The sequence below is a fragment of the Cryptomeria japonica genome, chromosome 3 (genome assembly GCF_030272615.1).
Source record: "Cryptomeria japonica chromosome 3, Sugi_1.0, whole genome shotgun sequence".
Lineage (NCBI taxonomy): Eukaryota > Viridiplantae > Streptophyta > Pinopsida > Cupressales > Cupressaceae > Cryptomeria > Cryptomeria japonica.
In genome coordinates, this window is record NC_081407.1 from 507,933,187 (window position 1) to 507,948,331 (window position 15,145).

General features: G+C 36.9%; 1 protein-coding gene across 1 annotated transcript in view; it reads left to right on the top strand.

The window, feature by feature from the left end:
- Nucleotides 1–15,145, top strand: part of LOC131874250 (uncharacterized) — a 150,687-nt gene that overhangs the window by 82,994 nt on the left and 52,548 nt on the right. The window lies entirely within an intron of this gene.

Here is a 15,145-nt window from a genome sequence, read left to right on the forward strand (position 1 = left end):
GCTGTCCTAACCTGCTCATGAACCTCATGCATTGGTTGGGCCATGTCCAAGGCATGTCCACTCTTTTGTACCATCTTTCCCACATCTCTAAGCTCCAAAACTCCTCTAGGATGAATGCCATACACCACCTCAAAAGGACTTTTACCGATTGATCTATTCACACTATCATTGCAAGAAAACTCAGCTTGATGGATGATCTGATCCCAAGCTTGACCATACTCTTTTGTTAGGCATCTAAGTAGATTTACAAGTGTTCTATTGACCACCTCAGCTTGGCATCCATTTGGGGATGATAGGCTGAACTAAAAGACAAATTAGTACCTAATCTTTGCCACAAAGTTTTCCAAAAATGACCAATGAAATTTGCATCCCTATCTGACACAATGTTGATAGGTAAACCATGAATTCTAATAACCTCTTTGAAAAAAAAGTGAGCAATGTGGCTAGCATCATGAGTGACCTTGCATGGAATAAAATGATCCATCTTACTAAACCTATCTACCACAACATAGATGCTATCAAAACCTGATTTGGTTTTAGGCAAACCAACAATAAAGTCCATACTTACACACTCCTATGGCCAGTTGGGGATAGGTAAAGGTTGATAAAGACCAACATTGGAAGATGTAACCTTAGCTCTTTGGCAAACCCCACATTGCTCCACATACCTTCTGATATCTCTTTGCATTTTAGGCCAAAAGTAGAACCTTTGGACAAGTTCCAAAGGCTTGTTCAAACCAAATGTCCACTCAAGCATCCATTATGCTTCTCTTTCATCAAGTTTTCTCTCATAGACCCTTTAGGCACACATATTTGTCCTCCTTTGAATAAAATGACATCTTGCAAGGTGTAATCTGCATATTCACTGTGAAAATGGTTTCCAAACCCTTGACAAACCTTGTAGGCAGCAACAAAGTCTTCATCTTCTTCATACAATTCCTTGAAACTATCCACTCCAATGCTTTTAAGCTGCACTTCATGTGTAGTTAGTAACCTCCTACTTAATGAATCAGCTACCTTATTACATTGTCCTTTCTTGTGTTTAATGGTAAAGGTATATGACTACAAATACTCTACCCATTTAATATGCTTATGGTTTAACTTTTCTTGAGAATTAAGAAAGCTAAGAGCTTGATTATCAGTGTAAACCACAAATTCCTTAGGTAGCAAATAATGCTTCCATTTCCTAAGAGATTGGACAAGTGCATACAATTCCAAATCATAGGAGGAATACCTTTTCTTTGCATCATTGAGTTTCTCACTGAAGAAGGCAACCAGTCTATTGTCTTGACTCAAAACTGCTCCAATTGCTATGTTGCTTGCATCACATTCACTTGTGAAGAGCTTGTCAAAGCTTGGTAGGATAAGTACTGGTTGAGTAGCCACCTTTGTATTCAAGAGATAAAAACCTCTTTGTGCTTCCTTTGTCCATAAAAACTTGGTTCTCATACCTCCCTTGATTGTATCAAGCATGGGTGCACATATTTCACTGAATCCTTTGATGAACTTCCTATAAAACTGAGCCAAGCCATGGAAACTTCTCACTTCACTTGCTGTCCTAGGTATGGGCCAACTGATTATGTCTTCCACCTTAGAGGTATCCATCTTCAAATCACCCTTTGAGACTACAAACCCAAGATACACCAACTCCTATTTCATAAACTCACATTTATCCAAATTGATAGTTAGTTGTTCATCACATAGTTTACTCAAGACAATTTCTATATGCTTAAGATGCTCATATTTAAACTTTCTAAAAATTAAGATGTCATCTAAGTAAACAACAACAAATTTACCAATGTAGTCCTTGAGTACCTCATTCATGAGTCTCATGAATGTGCTAGGGGCATTTGTGAGTCCAAATGGCATAACAAGCCATTCATATATTCCTTCTGTAGTCTTGAAGGTTTTCTTCCATTCATCACCCTCCTTTATTCTAATTTGGTGGTAACTCTTGAGATCTATCTTGGTGAATTATTCAACATCTCCCAAACAATCCATCAAGTCTTCAATTCTTGGGATGGGAAATCTATATCTGATAGTAATCCGGTTTATGGCTCTAGAGTCAGTGCAAAGTCTCCAAGTACCTCCCTTCTTTGGAGCAAAAATGGTGGGTACTGCACATGGGTTGATGCTCTTCCTGATTAGTCCATTGTCTAGAAGTTCTTGTATTTGCTTGGCTATCTCCTTGTTCTGATCCGGTGTCATTTTATAAGATACCTTATTGGGCAAAGAAGCTCCAGGTATAAAGTTAGTTTGATGACTTATGGCATGTTGAGGAGGCAATGTAGTAGGTGTACCATCACTAATGATGTCCTCAAACTGATTTAGAACCTTCTACACTTCTTTAGGAATGCTCACCTTCTTCTCCTTTTTGTTCTCTTTTGGCTTAACAACAATGGAAAACCCCACTCCTTCTCCCTCCTTGAGGGTGTTAATGAACTCTTTCTCACCAACCAACAACACATTAGGACCTTTGGATCTGCCCTCTAATTGGTCTCCTATGGACTAGATTTTGTAGGTGGTTACATCCTTTTGGAAGGTATAAGCATTCTTCTCTCCGTGGTGTATTGCCTTTCTGTCAAACTGCCATGGCCTACCTAGGAGTAGATGGCAAGCATCCATGGGAAAGATATCACACAAGATTTTGTCTTTGTAGCCTCCTATAGTGAACTCAACCCAAGTTTGTTCATTTACAAGAACATGTTGCCCCTTGTTGAGCCATGTAACTCTATAGGGATCACTATGTGGTATTCTTGGCAAACTAAGCTTACTCACAGCTTCTTCTGACACTATGTTGTCTGTGGATCCTAAATCTACCACCACTCTACATACCTTTCCCATGATCTTACATTTTATTCTGAACAAGGATCTCCTTTGGTTATGTTCCTCCTTAATCGGTTCTTTGATCAAGACTCTCCTTATCATGAGTTTCTCTCCAACCTATGACACCAAACTTACTTATGATGCTTTCATGTTTATTGTATCCTCTTGAGCATAATTTACTCTCCTGTCACCTCCTTGGGATTAAGAAGACTTCTCAGGGAATCTATAGTCTAGGTGTCCAAGTTGATGGCAATTGTAGCACTTCATGGTGGAAAAATAGGACCCTCTTCCTAGTCCACTAGAGTTGCTAGATCCCCTTCCTCTATAGGTGCTCTTGCTATTGGAATCCCCACTTTGCTCAACCAACTTGGATTCCCCTTGGGATATTTGGTATACACTTCTTCCACCAAAACTACCTCTCTAACCTCTGCCATCTCTTCCCCTACCTCTGCCTCTGTTGCTTTGTTCTTGTTACTTCTTGCCCTTTTCCTCCACTTTTAGTGCCAATTGATAGCACTTGTGCACGGTGTTGGGACATAAGAAGCTTAATTCCTCTTGATTATTCCATCTCAAGCCATTTAAGTATCTAGCTACCTTGATGCTCTCATCCTCTACCACCTTGGATCTCAGACACAACTTCTGAAATTCCTCAGTGTAGCTACTCACATCCAAGTCTCTTTGTCTCAAATTTTGTGTCCTCTTATGCAACTGGATCTCATAATCTTCAAGGACGTATGCCTCTTTCACCTTGGCTAACATGCCCTTCCAAGTAGCTATGGGGTTCTTGCCCTCTTTTTGCCTCTCTTCTTGAATAAATTTCTACCAAGTCAATGATGCCCCTCTCAATCTAGACTTGGCCACCTTCACCTTTTGTGCCTCACTAATTCCATCACATTCAAAGTGATTCTCCAATCCCTCTATCCATTCCAAGACTACCTCAGGCTCCTTTTTTCCACAAAAAAGTGGCACTCCTTCCAGGGATTTTCCTCCTAAGGCTTTTATTGCCTTAAGGAAAGGTTCTTTAGGTAGAATAGGGTCTGGTTCAGGGGTCCTATCCTCTTCTATAACTTCTTTACCCTTCCCCTCATTGACCTTGATTGTCAATTTCTCAGTTTTATCTTCAACTGTTCTAGTTTTCTCTCCAGTTGTACTAATCTTTCTCTGAGGAGCCTATTTCTTCCTCTTAGTCTTCTACCTTCTTTTCCAGCTCTACATTGGTCACCATCCTTAGACTATTCTCTCCTATCGATTCAGTGTCTCTCATGTACTAGCTTCTTCCCAAATCTTGGTTGCTCTTATACCACTTATATGATGGGAAGGTATACTCAAAAAGAGTTAATTCCTTGTCTATGGGCAGTCAAGTGTTGTCCTAGTGGGTTCCCTTCATTTTTCATCTGGTCTACTAGTCAATTTAGACATCTCAACTCTCTAGGAGCTCTCCCAATCAAGATGTGTTCACTGGTTGCTCAAGCATGGTTGGGATTCACAAGGGTAAATCCAACCTCACACTCTCAAACTCCTAAAAAATTCTTGCAGAGGTTATAGTAGGTGTTTATGATGTTTTCGAAGGGTCATCAACTAGTTTTGAGTATGGTTTTTATTCATTTCCCCATCGCTCCTTCCTTTCCCTATTTTCTAGGCCTAGTAGCCCTAGAACCCCAATTAACCCTACCTAACTGGTTTTTGTGGATTTCCTCACAATTTCCCCAAAGACCCACAAAAACTCTTTGATTATCAGGATACCCTTTTTGGAGTAGTTTCCAATTTATGACATGAGAAATCTTAGTATGACCGTATAGGTACGGAACTCGAGAAATGCTTGTTTTAGGTGGTTTTTGGCTTGGTTTGGTCTTTTTCTAAGGGTTTGGTGTCTTCCTTGATCTGCCACACCTCCAAACTCTCACATATTCTCTTCCACACCCCACTTTCTCATACCAAACACCTTTCTTTTCTAACCCATCTCATCCCTGCAAGCACTTGCATAATTTCATTCATTTCTTAACCGGGCTATGATTGAGCTTGCCTAGGAAATTATGCCCATTGGACTTTAAATGACATCCAAAGGAAAATAAAGAATATTTACACTACACAAAGGTTTCATGGATCGAGTCCCAAGGGTTTTTGAGAAGATCTCAAAGGACTTCAAGCTGGAACCATGTTTGGGCCTCTCAAACCCTTACTCAGGCCGAGAGCTTGCAAAATTGAAAACTCAATTCAAACCTGCAATAAAACTAACCAAAATTCTTCCTAAGCACTACAAGAACATGTAAAAAACAACAAACAAAGAGAAGCAATTAAATCAATCCATTAAGTATGAAATGCTGCTCTAATTCTTGAAAAATGCAAGGTAAAACTCAAAAAATGGTCTCCAATTTGTATTCCAATCTATTCCAGGCGTTCAACAACCTCATTAAATTCATTCTCAAGGAATTTATATTCTATTTTTGGCCTAAATAACTCTCCCTCGGTTTCCTAACCAACCCTTTTCTAAAAAATGCAAAAAGTTGCTCAACGTTGCAAAAAGTTGTCAAGCAACTTTGACAACTTTTGCCAAAAAGTGCATTTTTCCTTACATGATTTTTTTTCTCCTCCAAACCATATAGGATGACTAAATAACATTACATTAACATGTCCCAATTCCAAACACCGCTATTCAAGCCATTTTACATCAAAATGCAAGATTATGCCATTTTAGGCTTACAAGGGCTTACAAGCCAAAATTGAGCAAATGCATTGTCCTAAGGACATTCAACCTACCAAAACATTTTAAAAACATATGAGGACCTAAGAGAAGACTCTTATTTACCATCTCAAACCAAACTATGAGCAAACACACCAAAATGAAGAAGTTGTACTCAAAACTAGGTGCTCCCGCACCACCATCTTGCAAGATATAGTCAGAAAAATCTCCATGAAAAGAATTTACAAACTCACATCATACCTTATATATATCCTTAAAATATTGGTCCTCTTCATACAATCCTTTGAGTGCTTCAACACCCATACTCTGCAACTGCACTTCATACAATGTCAACACCCTCCCACTTAGAGCATATGCAACCATATTGGCTACCCCTTTCTTGTGCTTGATGATGAAGGTGTATGCTTGAATACTTTCAACCCATTTCATATGTCTATGACTGAGTTTCTCTTCTCCATTAAAAAAAATAAGAGCATGATTGTCAGTATACACAATAAACACCTTAGGAAGCAAGTAATGCCTCCACTTTTTTAGAGCTTGTACCATAGCATACAACTCTAAATCATATGAGGAATACTTCCTCTTTGCTTCATTTAGTTTTTCATTGAAAAAGGCCACCAGTCTCCCCTCTTGGAATACTGCTCCTATAGCCAAACCACTTGCATCACATTCAATGGTGAAGACCTTACTGAAATCCAACAATCTTAGGACTGGGTACTTGGCAACTTTCTATTTTAAACACTCAAAACTCTTATCTGCTTCTTTGGTCCACACAAAATTCACCTTACCACCACCCTTAATGGTTTCCAACATAAGTGCACAAATATCACTCTAATTTCTAATGAATTTCATATAAAATATTTCCAACCCATGAAAACTTCTTACCTCTCTAGTTGTCTTAGGTGTAGGCCACTTCAGAATAGCCTATACCTTGGAAGAATCCATCTTCAAGTCACCCTTAGAGATGACAAATCCTAAGTACACCAACTTCTGCTTCATGAAGTCACACTTTTCTAAAATTATCATCAACTTCTACTCCTGTAGCCGCTTCAAGAATACCTCCAAGTATTTCAAGTGCTCCTCTTGAACTCTTACTGAACACCAATATATCATCAAGGCAGAATACAACAAATTTACCTATAAACTCTTGCAACACTTCATTCATTAGTCTCATAAAGGTGCTAGGGGAATTTGAAAGGCCAAAAGGAATCACAAGCCACTCATACAACCCTTCATTGGTTTTAAATGCAGTTTTCCATTCATCCTCCTCTCTTATCCTTATCTGATGGTACCCACTCTTGAGATCAATTTTAGATAAATAGGTAGCTCCCCCTAAATAATCCATTAGGTCCTCTATCCTTAAGTAGGAAACCTATATCTGATGGTTATCCTATTGATAGCCCTAGAATCAGTACAAAGCCTCCATTTCCCACCCTTATTTGGGGCTAAAACAATAGGTACTACACATGGGCTAAGGCTCTTTCTTATCAACCCTTTATCTAGGAGCTCTTGAATTTGCCTAGCTATCTCTTCATTCTACTGTTGGGTCATTTTATATGCTTCCTTTTTGGGAAGTACTGCTCCTGGTATGAGGTCAATTTGATGACTAATATCTTTGATAGGTGGCAGGGAATCAGGTATATCTTCTACAACCACTCCTTTGTATCGGTCTAGTAATTCCCTAACCTCCTTAGGTCCTACCTCACTCACACCCTTCTTCATTTCTGCCTTGGGCTTCACAATCAAAGCAAAACCTACTCCACCTTCCTCCTTTAGTGTATCAAGGAATTATTTTTCCCCTACCATCATCACACTAGATCCTACATGTTGTGGATCCCCTTCTACCACTAAGTATATCCTAAAGGTCACGCCATCCCTTTGGAAGGAGTAAGCATTCTTTTCTCCATCATGATGAGCCTTTTTGTCAAACTGCCATGGTCTGCCAAGAAAAATATGGCAAGCATCCATTGGAAGGATGTCACACAAGTCAAAAAATGGTTTAATGACACCAAACAACACCTTGGAAAACCCCAAGGCTCCACTATGTCCCCTTACAGACACTAACACTTCTCAAGTTCTTGTGTGACTACACACACCCTTGCATACAATGAGTGGGCTACTACTAGGAGTTAGGGTTTGAATTGCCCACTTGACCAATTCAATACAAAAATCCTTGGAGGAGTGTTCTCAAAACACCTGAACACAAATTAAATAGGATTTCATGGTTTAGATCCACTGGAACATCAATTTTGACTCACTTGCCTACAAACTTGAACCAGTTGTTATTAGGCGTCCTTTTGAAGGAATCGAGTGATAAATTTTGACACCCTAACATTCTAGGAAAAAAAATTATATTTTTGGATACCCTTTTGGGAGTTCTCAACAATATCTTAGTTTTCGATACCAGATCAAATTGCAGATATTCCAACCAGTGCTGCACTAATAGACCTAATAAGGCTTTTAAACCTATTTGACTAAACTCCTTACACAAACTGGTTTGGTTCTCCTAATGGGTGACTATCACTGACCATGAAATTTCATGTAAACCTCCAAAGTACTCTTCTACCACATTCAAACCCTTTTTTCAGTGCTCTACCACTTAATTCTCATGCATTGCGTTCGTCAAACCAGTCTGTCACATAGAGATGTCAGACCTAGGGTTAGTTCTCCATCCTCTTCATCCTGTTGTATCCTCTTAATGGCTTTGGGTACTGACATATGATACAATGGCCTATCATTCCCTATAACAATAGAGTGTTTAGTTAGGTATTGATAGGCCAGAATCTATTATTTCAGTCAAACCCTAGGGGTTTAAGGGTTTTAGGCTACCCAGTAGAGATTTGCTTGTAGAATAAGGCAACGATCACTTCAAGAATTCACACTAAAATAAAAAAAGGCAAAAAAATCTAGTTACAGGATCTATGCCATGAGCATTCTTTCCAATCCACCTTCAGTATGCAATCAACAGAAATTGGACGATTTTCTGAGTTTCCAACAGTTCTGATGCTTTAATTTCCTTTCCAAAACAACCAACCCAAACAATATACATTATTCAGTGTTTGGGGCCTTTAAAGGTGTTTCCTAAATGACCACAACCTCCTCCAACTATTTCTCAAACTGACTGACTGTTGGAGAATCATGACTTACAAAAAGTGCAAAATTGTCATGACAACAAATTGACAATATGACAACTTTTGCATAATTCAACCAGCTTAGACTCTAGACTATCATAGTCCTCGAAAATGATTACATTTTATTCTAAAACATCAAAAATGACTCAAATAGACTTGTGGTTACTTGATCCCTCAATTTAGACCATAGTGACCCTTATTGACTCAATTTTCTCTACCAGACCCTAGATGACAATCTGACCCAAACATGGACAAACTTGTCACACTCCTAGGACATTGAATTACAAAAAAGGACCCATTGGGTCGTATTACATTTTTTCTAGCTAATAGAAAATCATCTTGTTCCTGGTTCATGCCGTAATAGTTAGGTTCTCCTACACCACCCACCCACTCTTCAAGTTATCCAAAACTGTGATGAAGGCACTAAAGACATAGGCATATATCTCTACATCCTTTAATTCAGACATAATAGGTTGAGACATTGTCTTTAAACAATCAACTTTATTGCTCAACATGGTGTCCATCTGGGGAGGAATAAGGTTGTGGAAGTCACCTACTCGCCTCAAAATTCTCTCCTTTTCTAAATTTAGGCTCAAGATTTGATCTGTAAGAGCCATCACCTGATCTTCTATATTGCTGGCAAGGGAAACATTAGAGTCAAATGTATGAGATATGCTATCAAGTTTTCCCTAGCAAACACTTATCTGTTTATCAATATCTGAAGTGAATTTGGATAGTGAAAGGCATGACCTATATATTTTTCCTCCTTCACTTAGTGTATCAGAAATAGTCTGCAATCCTTTATTTAATCTAACTCTATAATCCTGAATCATTTTCTGGAAGGTCTGCATTCTCACCTCCTTGAATCTATCCAATACCTATTTGGTGGTTGTCTACTCTAATGATCAAAATTGGTATTAATGCTATTGATCAACTGCAAGAGCTTACTGGCGGGGATGAAATTTGGATTTGGTTTCACTTCTGGTACCACCTTCTGCAAAATTTCTATAGACATCACAATTAATTTCTTATCCTTACTTTAATATTTTACCAAGTCCTAACTAGCTTGAGCCTAGACTGCTGCTGCTACCATTAACCTTTTTGTCGGTGAAATTTGTCCAGTATCAATAGGTTTATCAAAATTGATAGAATCCGCGTGAGAGTTCTTTTTCCTTTGTCCTTAGGAGTGTCAATTACCATGACTACCGAGACATTGTCAGTTCTCTTCTCTTCCTTCTCTTGTACCTTATCCTCCTAATTATCCTTCTCTATATCTTCTCTTCCTACAACCTGTTGCTGCACAGTATGGTCTTCTTCTTTATCCTTCTCCTTCTCTTCATCTCATGCATCATTGTTGCCACTTGGTGCAGTGTCATTATTACCAATTTTTACCCTTGGAGTCAAAAATAGCATCCTTGTTATTTTAGTCAAATAATTTAGAAAGGATTTAAATAAGAGCCTTTGATTCAAATTGTTAAAATAAATAAAACATAGTTTGTCTTTTATTATATTTTAATTTAAAAAAAAGGGGTTCTTAGAAAAGGAAAATAATCTTCCCATGTTAAGAAGTCAAAAATTCAGTTTTGGAGGGAATCAAATAAAGCCTTATTATTAGTCTATTATGCATGATTGAATCTTAACTCTACATGAGTTAGATCAGACTTAAAGATGAAAGGTTAGTTTATCAACCGTAGTGAAGCCCTAGTTTCCATAGGTTAATTTGTTCATGCTATAATGGCGGCCAGAGCTATAATTAGTTTCCAATGGAAAATTTGAAAAATCTTTAGAATACTATACATTTTCTATGAGATCAAAGATTCAGATACAGTTCCCATGTACAAAGAACTGCATGTCCAAAGGAGGAAGCATAAGAAAGGATGCATAGAAGTCATATCAATATATAGAGAACAACCATTTCTATCACCAAACAACAGTACAAAGAAGCAGAGATCCAAGATTTATGCATGAGAAATCATGAGACTTTGCATAGTAGTGAGAAAGAAAGGAAACAAGGATTATTGTTCAAGGACTCAAGAGGAGAGGTAGGGTCTCATCTAAACCCAATATCGTATAGTGCATATAAACAAATGCTTTGCATTCTTTTTCACATTGTTTATTGACGAACATGTTATTATTATTAATGAATACAAAGAAAGACCATTATCATGCATCCAAAGGGTGTGTTTGTCTTATGTTTGAAGGAACATCATAGTGTAAGCGATTCTAATAGGAGAAACCTTCATGCACACTATGAGCTTTGCCTTCAATCTTACACCTTTTCCTGAGTTCATTCATATGAGAATATATTTCTAACTCAGTATTATTAGAAGAAATACCTTTGAAGATGCACGAGGGCTAGGGTTAAGATAGAGGATAATTTTCACTATTTTTGTCAAGATATTAGGCATGGATGTACAACTTCAGTAAAAACAAATGGAGTCTCAGGTCTACAAGAGACATAGAGAAGTCCAATAAGGGACAAATTGGAAAACTTCATTTTTAAAAGTGATCCATATGGTTTGAGATAGAACAAAATGCAATTGAGATAATTTTTCTTTTAGATCATTTTCAAGAACAGACCATATTCAAGGATTATAATGGTCATGGTTTGGTAGCACATAGAATTTACACCACTATTGTGGTCATGATTCTTCATCTCAAAGAGCATATAGAAGATTATACTATCATGTGAGCAATATTTTTGTGACAGAGATTCCAGATTTGATCATGATCACAAAGAAATCAGTAAGGACATCCATGATAGCACCTTTATAGGAATATAGTCCAATCACATCAAATAGCACCCATATAGTCATAAAATCAAACACATAGCCTGAGTAGAGACATTGTAAAAATTTACAGTCTGATGTCAAAGGCTATCATCTCTTCAATGAAAACATGGTTAGCTGGAGAGTAGCAGTTTCAAGGATAGTATATGTGAAGAAACAACCCAAAATGAACAAAGCAAGCAATCCTATGCTTAAATATTCAAAGGTTTGCAGTCAAAGATTAGTGATTGTCAGCATATGTAGGTAAATTATGAAAGGAAAACCCTCATTCAAAACATTTGTGTGTAGCATAGAGCAGCATAGGAACACACAATGAAAGACAGTGTATTTCATGATCTAGTAGCTTTCTAAAGAATATGGCAGTCATATAGCAGGTTTAAGGCTAAAGAAATTTTTGACAGATCCATCAATATGAGTTGATGTAGTGCCAATAGAAAACACTTGTCAAGAGGCTAATAAAAAAGATAAGATTCCATTTTAATGTCCTAAGATATCTTTAAAAAATGGAATCTTTGAAGGTTTGATTTAATAGAATTGTCCATGTTCAATGATATGAAGCAGCAAATAGTGATGTTATATTAACAATGTAAAAGATGTAGAGCCAAAGCCTTGAAAATAACAGTGAAATATTTGTAGCATAGGGTTCAAGAAGTCATTATGAAAGCCATAAGACAATCTAAGGGGCATGACAGTCCTAATAAGACAACCATCAGAGCCATGTAGACAATACATGAAAGTGCTTCAAGGATAATGATGAGCCATGGGAGTACTGCCTATCATGACAACAAAATGAGAGTCACATAGTCATGGCAAACAATATAGAATATTTCAAGCCAAATGAGGATACCATATGAAAATATATAGTATGAAGATTAAAAGGGTAGAGTTAAAGAATACTGTAATAACACATGAGAATGATAATGAGGTGATTTTAAAGATACAAAGTTTGACAGTCCAAAAGGAAGCCATAGGGTCATTTCTCAGTCCCATCTTGTGCCTCAGAGCAAACTTAGGGGATATGTAACAAGATAGTCATATGGTTCACTATCAACATGAAAGAAAGCTTGCAGCATGTAAGATAGAGAGTACCAAAAGAAGTGATAGTCTAGCAGTCATGGTGACCACAGTCACAAAGATCAAGGGAAGCCAACATAAAGATTTAATAATAGTCCTCTCCTAATCGTTCATAGTGTTTTGATACTAGAGAATAATGACAATATCTCTATCAAGATCAATCACAATCAAAATAGTAGCAACACTTTGTAAAAAATGCAGCTTATGGAAAAAAGAGCGAAGAGCATCATATGAGGCTATGGGACAAATAAGGATAGTCACAGAAAGAGATCTTGGTATATATAAAAAGGTAATGGTATAACCAAATAATAATGACATTGAAATGAATACCAATAAATCCATTAATCATTGAGTATACTAGTGATGAGACAGTCATAAAATGAACAAAGATTTTGAACATTAGGGCAACAAAGACAACCTATATATGAGACACCATGAATATGCATTATTATTATCAAAGAAAATGATAATAACAGTCTCTAGCCTACTTTTCCTCATTCCCCATTGCTCATAACATAGTGCATGTAACATCAAAAGATCATAAGAAAGTATAAGGGGTGGATGACAGTCTTTGAAGAACAAAGGGGATACATGGTCAAACAAAGAGCAACATACAGTCTCACAGATGAATATAAAACCAAGTTACAAATTATGTATCAAAAGATAACAACAACAACATTTCATACACAGTAAAGATCACAATAAGGAGAAAAAAACTCAATCACATTTGCAACTCAAAAGGATACAATCATGGTATCCAAAAGATAGTTATCACAAACAATGTCAAGTGGTGGTAATGATATTAACTCATAGTAGTGGTCATCATTATTAATAGAATCCTCAATGCACAAAATGTAGGAAAAGGTCTCAGACTGAGGCTCAAGTGAGTGTATTCATGATGCAAATTTGCTAAGAATTCCTTAAAAGCACCAATATTCTAGTATAGTAGACATCATCATCAAGAAGGTAAGATCTGAGAAAGATCAATACATAGAGAAACGAAGACTTTAGAGAAGTCATATATAGAAAATGCATGCCACAATGACCCACAAAACAATAAGGTTTGTAAACCATAGTATCAAGGTATGACAAATAATGAGCTAACAATTTTAAGTTAAAAAGGGCTAGTAAGGAAAGCATGATGCATACAATGTTTTGATGTTTTGACAGTCATTTGCTAAAGATGGATACAAATAAAGATAGACTTCCAAGAAATATCTGAGACAAAAGAACAGTGAATATCAACAAGGATATCAACTCAATCCAACTCAATCCAATGCATCAGAGATCATAGAGCAATAATACAGTAGTATAAAGAAAAGATAAGAAGTCCATTATATTTGTACACCTGTAGACTTTGGGTTGAGATCCTAAAATATTAATTTGACAAAAGTTGTGGACTCCTATCTACACAATATGAGCTAAATCTAACCTCATCTACTTATGAGTTATCAAATAGCTCTTCAATCAGCTAACAAAGCCTTCAATCATGTAATAAGTGGGCTTTCAGTTCGCACATCAGTTAACCTTGGAAATAAAGAATGATGAGGGAGTTTGTAGTAGTTCAAGCTCAACTTAAGGCCTCATATGGGTTATACAACAGTCAAGGAGATTTGAGGCCATCTATAGCCATTTCAGTGCAGTTACACCTCCTCTCTTGCATGCTTTCAGCTCAATATGACCAAAGAAGATATTTTATGTACAGTTGAAGAAGGAAGCAAGAAAAGAAGACTCCAAGTTAAAGTTGAGATCACTTTTGTAGCAGTAGTTCTTCTTCAGTTTCTTCTAGACTTCTCTTCTATAAGGATTTCTCTCCTCTCTTTTTCAAAGTTATTTCTTTTTCTTCTCTGCATATACACAACAGAAAGTGAATATAACTCATAACATTTTCAGATTCAAAGCATTGTAATGAAGTTTTTCAGTTGAAGAATAAAAAATAAGAAATTCTTCTCATTTTCTTCTTGTTTTCAAGTATTGTCACATGTATGATTTTGATCAAATATTGTGGTTTATTTATTAAATCCTTTATTTTGTCTCATAGTGTTCTCTAGAACAAATAAATTTCATTGTAGACTCAAGTTGTTTGTTGTGTTATGCTGTTTTTTAGAAAATTGAATGTTGTGAAAAACTCTCTCCTTCAAAGAAAAATTCTAAAAACTTACAAGCCTTCACATGAAATGCTTATGGGTTTCATGGTCTCATATGAGTTGTAATAAGGTTTTAGTTCTTTTACAGCTGATAATTATTTGAGGACAAGTAGTAGTTCAAATCATTGGTGTATCACCTCCCAATAGTAGTAGGTTTTTATTTTCCAGTAAGCTTTCTCCCTCTTTTATCATTCAAGATTATTTTCTCTAGGAGGTTTCACCAGGAGAACCAACTCTCTCTAAAGGTTGATTTCCACCATAGGCAACCCACAGGCTTGGAAATCTTCCAATATTTCACAAGATTGTTGAGCTTTCAGTTGAGCACAGTCGGGTGCAATCTTGGTGAAAATTGTTTTTGGCATGCCCGATGGGACATATTTGAGCTATCTCAGCTCAACAAATATCCATTCTTGCTTCTTTTTTTTGTGTGAGCAGCAGTAATTCTAGCCTTTAGAGGAAACCAATTTCATACCTAGT